The following is a 12,549-nucleotide window of genomic DNA, read 5'->3' on the forward strand; positions in this document are numbered from 1 at the left end:
TCGAGCGACTGAATGCCTGTAAACGAGTGACTTAAGTCTGGACTGTTACTTTGCAAGCAATGCAAAACTAGTTCACATGAAACGTTCCTAAGGTGTTACGTAACTTCCATTTTGTTTTCAGTTTATAATGAGCTGATACTGATTTAGCTACGTTATGAAGCAGGTTGCAGTAATGTATTACTGCCCATAATGTATTATTGTATAATCTAAAATCTGAGAAATTAATTCTGTATTTAAGTGATTTTTGATGTAAAGAAGAAAATGTTTAATGGATTTGTATCACTTTCCTTATCAGCCTCATTATAGTGATCTTCTGACATAATTTAATCTCTTATTCTTCCCTTCTCATATACAGGCATTCATTTCAAAAGAAGAAAAAACAGAATATAGAAAATGTATGAAGCATACATGGTAATAATCTGTGGTCTCTCACTCTCCACCCATCATTATTGTAAATTACATAGTTGAAAGACTGTCAGGATTCTTGCCAGCAACGTTTCTCAGCATTGTAGCTAACACTGAGCCTTCTTAGAACATAATGAGCAACGTTATCAGGAGCTCCTAAAATGTAGTCTAATATCCAGAAGCCACTACTCCCATAGGGAAATGGGAAATCTTTTGGTGATTCAGATGGAATATAAAATAAATATATATAAAAATAAAATATCTTGAGAAAGAGAGAGCACTGGAATCAAACCAGGTCAAATTAGTCTTATTCCTTAAGGTCTCATTCCTTATTTTTGTCATTTTTTTGTTAGAACAGAAAGGTTCATATGGGTCCTGTAAATGGTAATCAAACTGTAATTTTCTGTTTATTTCTCAGCTAACACGAAGTTTTAAATTTATGACTCTACCATCAAGTTTTTAAAAATAAATATTATGGTAATGTAAACATTTGATGACACCTGACAATTGAGAAATTATCTAAGTCTGACAATTTAATGAGTGCAATGTTATTAAACTTGTTTATACTTGTTTACTACTGTTTATTTAAACCCTGCAATATATGTTGCAATATTAAGTAAATAAATACAACTTTCAGAAATAGTGAAAGAAAAGCTTTAAGGTCTTCTTCAGAGAAAGAGCCATTTCCTGTGTTCCATTAACCTCTGTCAGTCAACATTCAGTATGGACCACACAAGACTCCCATAGAATAGCTTATCCAACTCCATACACATGACTGTGAATGTGGGTGGCCTAATTATGGGACAGGTTAGCAAGTAGAAATCCCCATGGTAGTTCAGTGCTACTGTCCAAGCATCAAGGAGCACTGGAGAATACGAATTAGGCCTTGAAGGCCTCTCACAGCTGAACGAAAGGAGGGAAGTCCCTCCCACCCGTAAGAGGCGGAGAAAAGATTAGATGGTAAGTGTTTGGGTGTGCATGGCGAGCATTCCTGTGGAAAAACAGAGGCACTTAGCAAAACATGCAAGTTTTCTTCCTTCTGTTTGAATCTGTTCACATTTACTGATCTAAATGTGAATCCAAATACACAGCAGATGTACATCTGACAGTACACTGAACTAGTCCAGCTTAAATGAGCAAATAGCTCATGTTGTAGACCTTCAATATGAAAGTTCAAAGGAAATACATGTAATTAGACAGTCTGACATGAACAAAAAATGAAATAGAATAAAATAAATTGAAATTAAATGAATAGCAGTGAATGACTGTTTCCTTTGTTTGTCTGATCCTAAATTACTGGGAACACTAGAAGCAGGAACGTTGGTAATGGAAATACAGACCTCAGTCACCTAACCAGAAAACCCAGACATGCATTCAACCATCTTATTAAAAAAAATTGACCTGTGCCTTCAACCATTTGACTACACAGCTAGTGCATTGATGCTGACCCCAGTGATAAGGAGGAAACTCATCTAGTCTGAGTCTAAGGTTAAAATGTTGGCTTTGCCCTCTGACTTGAAAATTTGAAAGTATGTTTGCACAGACAGTCAACATGTACAGATTTCTTAGGAATTGTTAAGGTCTCTGTATGTTTTTATTTAATGGGTTAAAATATTTATCTTACTCTTTTGAAGAGTACCTATCTGACTGACATTTGATGTGTAAAATGCACAAACGGAGGCTTTTCCCTGTGGCTTGACGTGATGTAATACTGTATGATGTGTAGATTTATTTGGATTTTCTAAAGTCTGTTGTATGTTTATTTTATTAGGTTGGTGCAGAATATCTGCTTGACATTATCCATGTCAATCTCAAACTTGTGCAAGAGCAAAGGTTTCTTTTTATGCCTATATGATAACATCTGAAAGGTTGATCATATATAGTGAAAGTTCAAATCAAGTGAACAACCTGTCATAAAATAATCACTCTGACTACAGTCTGATTTTGTGTCATTGATCTCACCATGCCATTGGGTCCCTGTAATTCTGATGTGGAGCTTCCAGCAAGTGGCTTAAAGAACTCAATATCCCATGTACAATATTCCATGACCATTAGCCAACTGATTGTGCTGTGTGAATATTCTGACAAAAGCAGACAATGGAGGCCTATCTCTCCCCTGGCGTCAGTCAAGCTTAGCAGCTGCAGAGACTCTGAAGCCACCCAAAAGTTCTGCTCATATTTACTGAATTATGAAACAACGCAACAGAATTGATGGAGATTGTTTATTGCATGGGCTACGTGTTGTATCATAGTTCTGTGCCACGCTGGTTGCATTTTCAGCTAATTCAGCCACACTACTTAAGTTACGCAATACTAGATACTGAGAAGTTCACCACAGTTCAAAGAATTTGTTAGTGGAACATGCTGTACAACTGTAAACTTACTGAATACTGTACTCCTTGAGCTCAAACTGAAGTAGACAGCAGATATGCCTGTAAGCAGAACTGATTATGATAGTTTCACTCATATTGCAGGTCTTAATGCTCAGCGTTTGGACCTAATTGTTTATGTGTGGCAACATACCTCTTCTAGGAACTTTGTCTATAACCCGCCAACATTCCATAACCACCTCCCCCTCCACCCTCTCACCCTCCCCAGACAAACACTATTTAGCGTGTGCTGTTCACCTTCTCTGAGCCACCTATGGGAGAAGGCACTTCCAAAGAGTGGGAGAAACGGTGCTTAGCAGTTATTTCAACCCCAAGATGACCGTTTGTCCTTTCCTATGCTTTTACTTCTTAAACATCAAAGACGTCTCATAGATTTGGCTGAGACAGACCTCATTAGAGCTTATAGCAAGTTCAAAAAGACATATACAAAAGGAAATGCCACCATGGTTCTACATAACTGGAGTCTTTTCTTAACTTCCATCTAACATTTTCATGCATATTCTCTAAACCCAGGTTAGTATAATACATGACAAATGGTCTGCTTTTGAAATGAAAAAGCATTTCAAAATTACTGAAATTAGAATATTGAAATTAGAATGTTATTTCACAGACATGAAAAACTTAATTTTTTTCTTTGCTGGGTGAGCACTAAAGCAAGAACAGAAGCAATATGTATTTAATGCATAATGTGCATAACCACTGATTCTTATGATTCTTATGTTTAAGCATTCTCTTTTCCACAGAATTTAGCTTCTGATATCACAGAAGCCATAGGGGAAACAGTCTGATTCACAAACTGTTATTTATACCAGAATATGTAATATTACAAATGCTCAAAAGGCTGTGTAATAATAGATTAAACCCATGCATCCCTTTACATAACATGGTGTGCTGTGGAGAGTTTGAACAGTGAGCTGTGAGTGAAGTGATCCAAAGCCCAAATCTTTATGACTGGGATTGTCAGCTGCCCTTTGTTCCTGTTTAAATTAGAGCCAAAGATTAGTCATGCTGGCATTCGGCATGGGTGTACATGGTGTGAGAAGCAGGAACCAGGGCAGAGACAGCTATTATCATACTAATAAAATATGGATATAAACTAGTGGTGGGCCGTTATCGGCGTTAACGGCGTTCGATAATGTGATACTCTTATCGGGCGATATAAAAAATATTGCCGTTAATCTATTCTTAATGGTGGGAACTGGGTCAAAATAGGTAAGCAAACTGATGACATTCACCTTGATAGTTTGTCTCGGCTGTATTCCTAACCAAAGTACACAGTAGGGGGCAAGAACGAGTTTTCAAACCTGTAAATTACCACCCACAACAAATCGCACGTGTGCTTACATGGATGCAGCCATGAAGCCGCCAGGTTTTCTTCATGGAAAATTAATTTTTAAGAAGCTTCCTAATGGAGACATTGACAAGACTAAAGTTGTTTACACCTTATGCAATGCGGAATTAGTTTATTGTAGGAGTTTTACCAGTCTGAAGTACCATTTAAACGCAAAGCACCCGTTTGCTAATGCTGCTGACGCTGGATCAAGCACTGATGCAGCCCAGGGGAAGAGTCATCGCCGCCGAAAACAGGTTAAATGTACTAAATGTTGGCTTACATTTCAAATCTCATGTTTAGCTGAATAAACATGTTATCAACCCCTTTTAACCCTTCGGTTTTGTTGACCTCACGTTTTTTACTTTAGTGTTCCCGGTCTTCAGAGACCGGTCTGTTTTAACACACAAAAAAAATTTTCACCACCTTGCAAACATAGGCATAGCGTGTGTGTGTGTGTGTGTAGGTGTGTGTGTAGGTGTGTGTGTGAGTGAGTGTGTGTGTGTGTGTGTGTGTGCGTGTCTGTGTGTTTAGGTGTGTGTGTGTCTGTGTGTGTTTAGGTGTGTGTGTAGGTGTGTGAGTGAGTGAGTGTGTGTGTGTCTGTGTGTGTGTGTGTGTGTGTGTGTGTGCACGCGCGCATGTGAATTCATGCACATGAGTGGCATGTCACACTCAGATCAGAGTGTGCCTTGCAAACATAGGCATAACATGTGTGTGTGTCTGTGTCTGTAGGTGTGTGTGTAGGTGTGTCTGTGTGTGTAGGTGTGTGTGTGTGTGTGTTTAGGTGTGTGTGTGTCTGTGTGTGTTTAGGTGTGTGTGTAGGTGTGTGAGTGAGTGAGTGTGTGTGTGTGCGTGTGTGAATTCATCACACTCAGATCAGAGTGTGCCTTGCAAACATAGGCATAACATGTGTGTGTGTCTGTGTCTGTAGGTGTGTGTGTGTATGTGTGTCTGTGTGTGTGTCTGTGTGTGTGTGTGAATTCATCACACTCAGATCAGAGTGTGCCTTGCAAACATAGGCATAACGTGTGTGTGTCTGTAGGTGTGTGTGTATGTGTGTCTGTGTGTGTGTCTGTGTGTGTAGGTGTGTGTGTGAATTCATGCACATGAGTGGCATGTCACACTCAGATCAGAGGGGCCTTGCAAACATAGGCATAACATGTCTGTGTGTGTAGGTGTGTGTGTAGGTGTGTATGTATATGTGTGTGTCTGTGTGTGTGTAGGTGTGTGTGTGTGAGCGAGTGAGTGAGTGAGTGTCTGTGTGTATAGGTGTGTGTGTGTGTCTGTGTGTGTTTAGGTGTGTGTGTGTAGGTGTGTGTGTGTTTAGGTGTCTGTATAGGTGTGCGTGTGTGTGTGTGAGAGAGCGAGTGTGTGTGTGTGTAGGTGTGTGTCTGTGTGTGTGTGTCTGTGTGTGTAGGTGTGTGTAGGTGTGTGTGTGAGTGTGTGTGTGTCTGTGTGTGTAGGTGTGTGTGTAGGTGTGTGTAGGTGTGTGTGTGTGAGTGTGTATGGGGATGTTTTCTGTCTCATAGATGAATATATTCTGAATACCCATTCACTTCCTGTGATGGTCACGCTTGACCGGCAACAACACAGATGTAAAACATTGGTTTAAAACACTCAAAATTCAATGAAAAAGATGATCATCACTTTTATATGTTCCAGTGCATAGTGTGGAGGATGGCATAAGGCCTTGCAGCAATCAGATGTAAAACACAATATTTATGAGTGGTTTAAGTTGTAAATCGGTCAGATTTGACCCGAACACGACAGGAGGGTTAATGTACAGTATGTAGGCTTACAAATTCATGTTTGACTGAATATGCCCTCTTAAAGTATGTAGGCATACAGTACTATTTTCATGTTTAACTGAATAAACCGTTGAACACGAGTAGCCTACATTTTATTGGTTTTTTTTTCTTCAAGTATCAAAGTAGAACAGCTTCCTCAAGCAGTCATTGATGCATTTTGGAAACAGGATCTGTGTTTGGCAAGTTAGGGGTGAACATAAATAAAGAGGCATAAGACTGAAGTGGGTAGAGGGTTTGCAGACACTATAAATGATTGCTTTTGTTTCTCTAATTTGTTACTGTGGTAGATCTGTTTTATTTACTCCTATCTCTCCATTGGTTTCTGTTTCTCAGTCACTGAATGTCTCTCAGCCTGTCTGTCTCTCTGTGTCAGATTCTGTCTCTTGTTCTCCATCTCTCTCTTTCTCTCTCTCTCTCTCTCTCTCTCTCTCTCTCTCTCTCTCTCTCTCTCTCTATCTATCCATGGGTTGAAAGATTGGCCCAGGTACATGACAAAAGGCCTCTCTCTCTCTCTCTCCCCGCCCCCTCTGTGAATGTCTAATCTATCTTTTAAGAATTCACTCTTCAGCAAAGCAAGGCCCCTTACCCCATTCATACGAGTGCCTCTGTTTTGTGCTCTCCTTGCAGAAACAGCCTCGCTGCACTTGGACTTGCTCTTTTCTTTTTGCCTTCTATTCACCAGTTCTCCTAATTTTGAAATAATGCCCAGTGATATAGGAGGGCCTTGTGAAATGCATCACCCACCAACATATATTTAAACAAAACTAAAACATGGTCCTCTACACTGTCAGGCTCTTCTTCGCTTCTCATTGCTTCTCTCTGCTCTCTCAAGCACTGTTCTCTCTTCCTCTATCTCAACTGTTTCTTTTTCTTTGTGTATCCATACCAAGTTCATAACACAGAAGGTCAATCTCTTTTAAATGGCTGTTGAAATAAACATTTGATGTATTCATACATTGCTCATCACACATCCCGCTAATGCACACATTGTTTTTTATCTCACTATGTTGTGGTTGCTGAGTCAACAGTAAAGCTGTAATGGACTGGCATAGAACATTTTTACATCTTGTAAGTACAAGTCCATGAAAGGTACCTTATTCAAAAATGATCTTGCACCTTTACCTCAAATTGCAGTCATATACTTGGAATACCTGCTGAAGCGGGTCACTGAATCAAAAGTCAAGTCAAATTTATTTATATTGTGTTTTTTTACAACACAATGTCACAAAACAGTTTACGAATGTATGGTTTCAAAATCCCAGATGAACAAGCAGAAAGCAACAGTGGCAAGGAGAAGCTCCATGGGTGGTTTTAAGAAATAAGAAAGAAACTTTGGTTTCTCTGCAACTTCAAAGGGCCTAGGGTGGGCTAGAAAAAACGTCAGAATGTTTTAATAAACAGTAGGTCATTAACATTGTGGTGCCAGTGCTGCAGAATTACTGATTAATTTCTCGACTGTTGGGTGGGTCAACTGAGAACTTTTCATTTGCATTGTTGTGGATTCAAATAATGGTCAATTAATTTAAATGTTAAAATTAAGTGTTACTGAAAGTACCGTATTTTCCGGACTATAAGCTGCTACTTTTTTCCCCACGCTTTGTACCATGCGGCTTATAATGAGGTGCGGCATTTCTGTATTTTTCTTCATGTCAAGGGGCGGAGCAAAAATTTAATCAGGTAGGTCAACGTTGTAAATCAAAGAAGAAAGTGCTCATTTTCATTTAGCACATGCAAGCAGCAGGCACGACAGAGAATATTTTTCAAACCAACGTGTTGTGCCAAATTCCGACTCCCCGGCAGAATCCGACTCCCTTCGTTTGTACACGCATAAAGACGTTACAGATAATATTCGGGAGTTACAGTGATTATAACTTAGTTCATTGAGCACACTAGTTTTGTCCTAACTAGATATTTTGACATAATACTTCTGTAATACTGCGAAGTAATGTGGTCAGAGGTGAACTTCGGTATAGCCAGTGTGTATTTTATTAAAAATAATTAATACCCTTGAGCCAGAGTGGCTTTGGACATAGATAATGCCGTGCAGTTTGCTGTGATGGATAATTAAAGTCTAGCTCTTATTTATGCATAGAAATGTAAATCAACAGCATAGCCTAATCTGTAGCATCTTTATGCGCAAATAAACAAGGGGAGTTGGATTCTGCTGGGAAGTCGGAATTCGGCACAATGCTGGCTGAAAGCCAAATCTGTCGCATGTGAAATGCTACAGGCACTGTTCGGAAACGGATCAGTTTAGTTAAATGTATTCAGTTCAGTAGATATATGCAGCTTATACAACATTTTCCATTTTTTTTTACTTTGTAGGTGCGGCTTATATTGAGGTGCGCTCTATAGTCCAGAAAATAATTTGCAATATTACAGCAGCAGAGAAGAAGGGACAGAGAAAATAAGTATAAAAACAATGTATAAGATAAAAAAAATGTAAACAAAAATCTATATGTACAAAGGTTTACAAAATATATGATATTGAAAAACATTATAATCTGATGCATGGTGAGATATTGCATAGACGTATTGAATATTGCACATTTGCCGTATTGATTGCACATTGTTCTTCATGTGGTAGCAATGTTAAACATTAACTACAAGCTAGCAAAGCAGTGGGACAGGTGCTCAGGTGCTAAAGGAGTTCTTCAATGATGTTTGTTGGTGGTGCTCCGTGGACATAAGAGTCAGCAATGAAAAACAATGGAAACAGGCAACACACCCAGAGTAAAAAGGTAAAGTAAAAGGTCCTTTATTCAAAAAAATGGACCTGCCATATAAAAGCCTACCGGTTTCGGTGACCAAATCACCTTCAACGGGGCTGTAGAGTTATGGCAAGTGACACAATCCACAGAGCTTATAAAGCTCAAACAAATGATGATGTCATCTGTGATGTCCAATCCGAGGGCACCTTTCCCCCGGGACCGTACCATCTTACTGAAAGGGGGGGGGGGGGGAGAGTGGAACCTGGCCTAAATCTAAAAGACAAGAAATACTGCAAAACAAATAGTGATGGACAAATTACAAGAAACATTTAAAATCTACCTCATCATTGAGGCCAGGATACTTGTCAGCTTGCAGCCTAATGATCCATCTAGTTTCCTGTTGTGCCAATTTCTTAAGACGGTCACCCCCTCTAACCAGGGGGGCCACTTGTTCAATGCCAATGATGCTAATGGCATGAGAGGTTCTTTCTGAGGCGAGAGAGAGGTGTTTGGCCATAGCGTAATCTGTGTTCTTTTTTCTAATGGCATACTTATGATCCCACAAGCGATCACGTAGCCGTCTTTTGGTCTGCCCCACGTAAAAAACCCCGCAGGTGCATTTCAACAGATAAATGATGAAGCAAGAATTACAGTTAATAAACTGTCGAATCTCATACTCTCTCCCTGCTGTGTGTGTTTTAAAAAATTTACACTGTTCCACCTCATTACAGTGATTACACTTAAAGCATTTAAAACAACCTGTCGGTTTGGAGAGCCAAGATGCAGTGTTGTTAGTTTTAAAATGGCTGTGAACCAGCTTGTCCCTCAAATTAGGAGCTCTTCTAAAAATGCATCTAGGGGTGTATTGGTGGAGTGGTGTAAGGGAGGAATCTGCTTTAATGATTTCCCAATTATTCATAATAATTCTCTTAAATTTATAGGATAATGTGTTGTAAGTGGAGATAAAATTGATATTCATCCCTTTATCAACATTTCGTTTACGGTCTATGGTTAAAAGGTCACTTCTAGCTTTGTTAAAAGCTGTTTCCCGGGCCTCTTGGATTACAGTGGTGTCGTAACCTCTTAGGGTGAATCTATCTTGCATCATGTTGGCTTGTACACTGAATTCATGGTCTGAGCTACAGATGCGTCGTGTCCTTAAAAATTGGCCTTTTGGGATGTTTCGTTTCATGAAATGTGGATGAAATGAATTACAATGTAAAATAGAGTTCACATCAGTGGGTTTACGATATAAGGTAGTGTTAATCCACCCATTGAGGTCTCTATATAGGGTAAGATCTAAAAAATGAATGTCTGATTTGGAGTGCTCTAGGGTCAGTTTGACACAAGGGTGTGTGTTGTTAATGTAATCATGGAATGCTAGAAGATTGGCTTCAGTGCCTTTGAATAAGATAAGAATGTCATCAATATAACGACCGTAATATATTAAATGATTAAAAAAAGGATTGTTGGTCTTATTGTAGACGAACTGGGCCTCCCACCAACCCATGAAGAGACAAGCAAATTGGGGAGCATATTTGGAGCCCATACTGGTGCCGCACAGCTGTAGGTAATAGTCACCATTGAATGTAAAATAGTTGTGGGTCAGTGACCACTCCAGTAATAGTAGCAGAAAATCCCTCTCTCTCTCCTCAGTATCATTATTTTCTAAATAAAACTTAACTGCATTTAGACCTGAGTCATGTGATATATTGGTGTATAGAGATTCTACATCCATACACAGAAAAAAATCAAAATCCACACTGTTGAGACTGTTCATGACATTCAACACCGATGTAGAATCTTTGATATAGGAGGGCAAGGCCTCCACCAAAGGGCGTAAGTGATGGTCAATGTAACTTGATGCTTTCTCTAAAAGTGAATTGTTAGCTGATACGATGGGACGGCCAGGGGGCGCATTTCCCTTGCCTTTGTGTATTTTGGGTAGAAGGTAGAGTGTGGGGGTGACTGGATTAAAATTGCATAGAAATTTAAAAAAGAACTCAATGACAATGAACACATCATTATCAAACCAGCAGATAAGGGTGGGGCGGTAGTGGTGTGGGACAAAAAACAATATGTTGAGGAGGCTCAAAGACAATTGAATGATCCGAAATACTATCAGAAACTGACCCTCAACCCTACTCTAAGTATGATGAATGAATATCATCAAATTCTGGAAAATGCCAAACAATCAGGAGTGGTAGATGAAAACACTTTTAAATTTCTATGCAATTTTAATCCAGTCACCCCCACAGTGTTGGGAGAGAGCAGGGTGGGTGTGGGAGTGGGGGGAGGGCACCGTGCTGGTAGTGCCAGACAGGGAGAATCCAGCAGCGGTGTTTCTATTCTATTGAAGAATAGACTGAGTTTATTCACCCACTTCTGGTCCCCCACTGCCTGGGAGTCAAACTTCTTGTGGCCTGAAATAGTGTTATGACCTATCTAGGCTCTAGGCTGTAACAGGGGTGTGAAGGGGTGGAATATGGATGACACAGTGGTTCAAATAAATATAAAGTATGGTGTATTTACAAATGTTCACAAACAGAATATATTTACAATACAAAGTGCACACCAATACAAACGTCAGAAGTGACCCAGGCCAAAATAACAAAAACCACACTTGAAATAAACAGATATAACTCTACTAACAAGGTGAAACAAAAGACAACACTACTCTGACTCCCTATATACAAAAACAGATACAAACCCACAACCCAAACAAAATGGCAGCCACTTCCTACTCACCGTGTGCACACACAAACCACCAATATACATATATATATCTATATATACAACTCTATACAATTATATTCAAGGGGCACGCAAATCCAAATCCAAAATACAAATCCACAAGGTCATACACAGTATATCAATATCATAAATTCCACAAACTCTAACACAAGGTTGGCAAGGCTGGATCGCAACCGGGGATCCTCCAGTGTCCTCTTTTTATCCCAGGAAGCCAAGGGCGGAGACGTCACTTGATGTTCCCAGGGACATCAGGGTTTCCTGAAGTGGAGCATGGACTGGACTACCTGTAACAAGCATGGACTGGACTTCCCTGGAACACATAAAAAGACAGGGTCATAACAATAGTTTTGAGACTATTCCAGACTCCGCAGATGCCGCACCCCCGAGGCTTCCTCCGCAGCTTGCGGGGGATCTCTGGTCATTCATTTGGGCTAGCAGCTGATCCCGGTGTTCTGAAAATCTGTGCAACCCATCGAACTTTCTTACCAAGGGCTACTGCGCATGCGCACGCTAATTTCACATCAGTGTCAGCGCACACATGAAGCACAAAATTATAGACATATCTATCAATTCATACTACCATGTCAAAATGTACTACCGCAGCAGTAGCTGTACATATGATTATTTAATAAGCTATATTACCTTATCCGAACGTGCTTCTACCATTAATACTGTAGGTACGATCATTTTAAAGGTTATATTACCTTATCAGTACGTGCTTCTAGCATTAATACTGTAGGTACGATCATTTTATAGGCTATGTTACCTTAACCGAACATGCTTCTACCAATAATACTGTAGGTACAATCATTTTATAGGCTATATTACCTTATCGGAACATGCCACTAGCATTAATACTGTAGGTACGATCATTTTATAGGCTATATTACCTTATCGGAACGTGCTTCTAGCATTAATACTGTAGGTACAATCATTTAATAGCCAAACAGAACTAACGGTAAGCGTTAAGAAGTGCTCATTTCAAGGTCAATCAACTAAAACCAGTTAGTGTAGGACGGAATAAACAGATGGATAAAATCGAGAACGGTTATTTATTGGCATGGGTAAAACAAACTGACCAGCAGACATTTAGAAACTCCACGTGTTAGAAACACATAATGTAGTAATATTTACGAGGTCTTTCCTAGGAT

The 12,549-nt window shown here is 39.6% G+C and overlaps 1 long non-coding RNA gene across 1 annotated transcript in view; it reads right to left on the reverse strand.

Annotated features, from left to right (window-relative positions):
* LOC143518216 (uncharacterized) overlaps positions 1-12,549 on the reverse strand; it is a 113,545-nt gene that overhangs the window by 73,933 nt on the left and 27,063 nt on the right. The gene's annotated exons all lie outside the window — the stretch shown is intronic.

Source organism: Brachyhypopomus gauderio, chromosome 7 (genome assembly GCF_052324685.1).
Source record: "Brachyhypopomus gauderio isolate BG-103 chromosome 7, BGAUD_0.2, whole genome shotgun sequence".
Classification (NCBI taxonomy): Eukaryota; Metazoa; Chordata; class Actinopteri; order Gymnotiformes; family Hypopomidae; genus Brachyhypopomus; species Brachyhypopomus gauderio.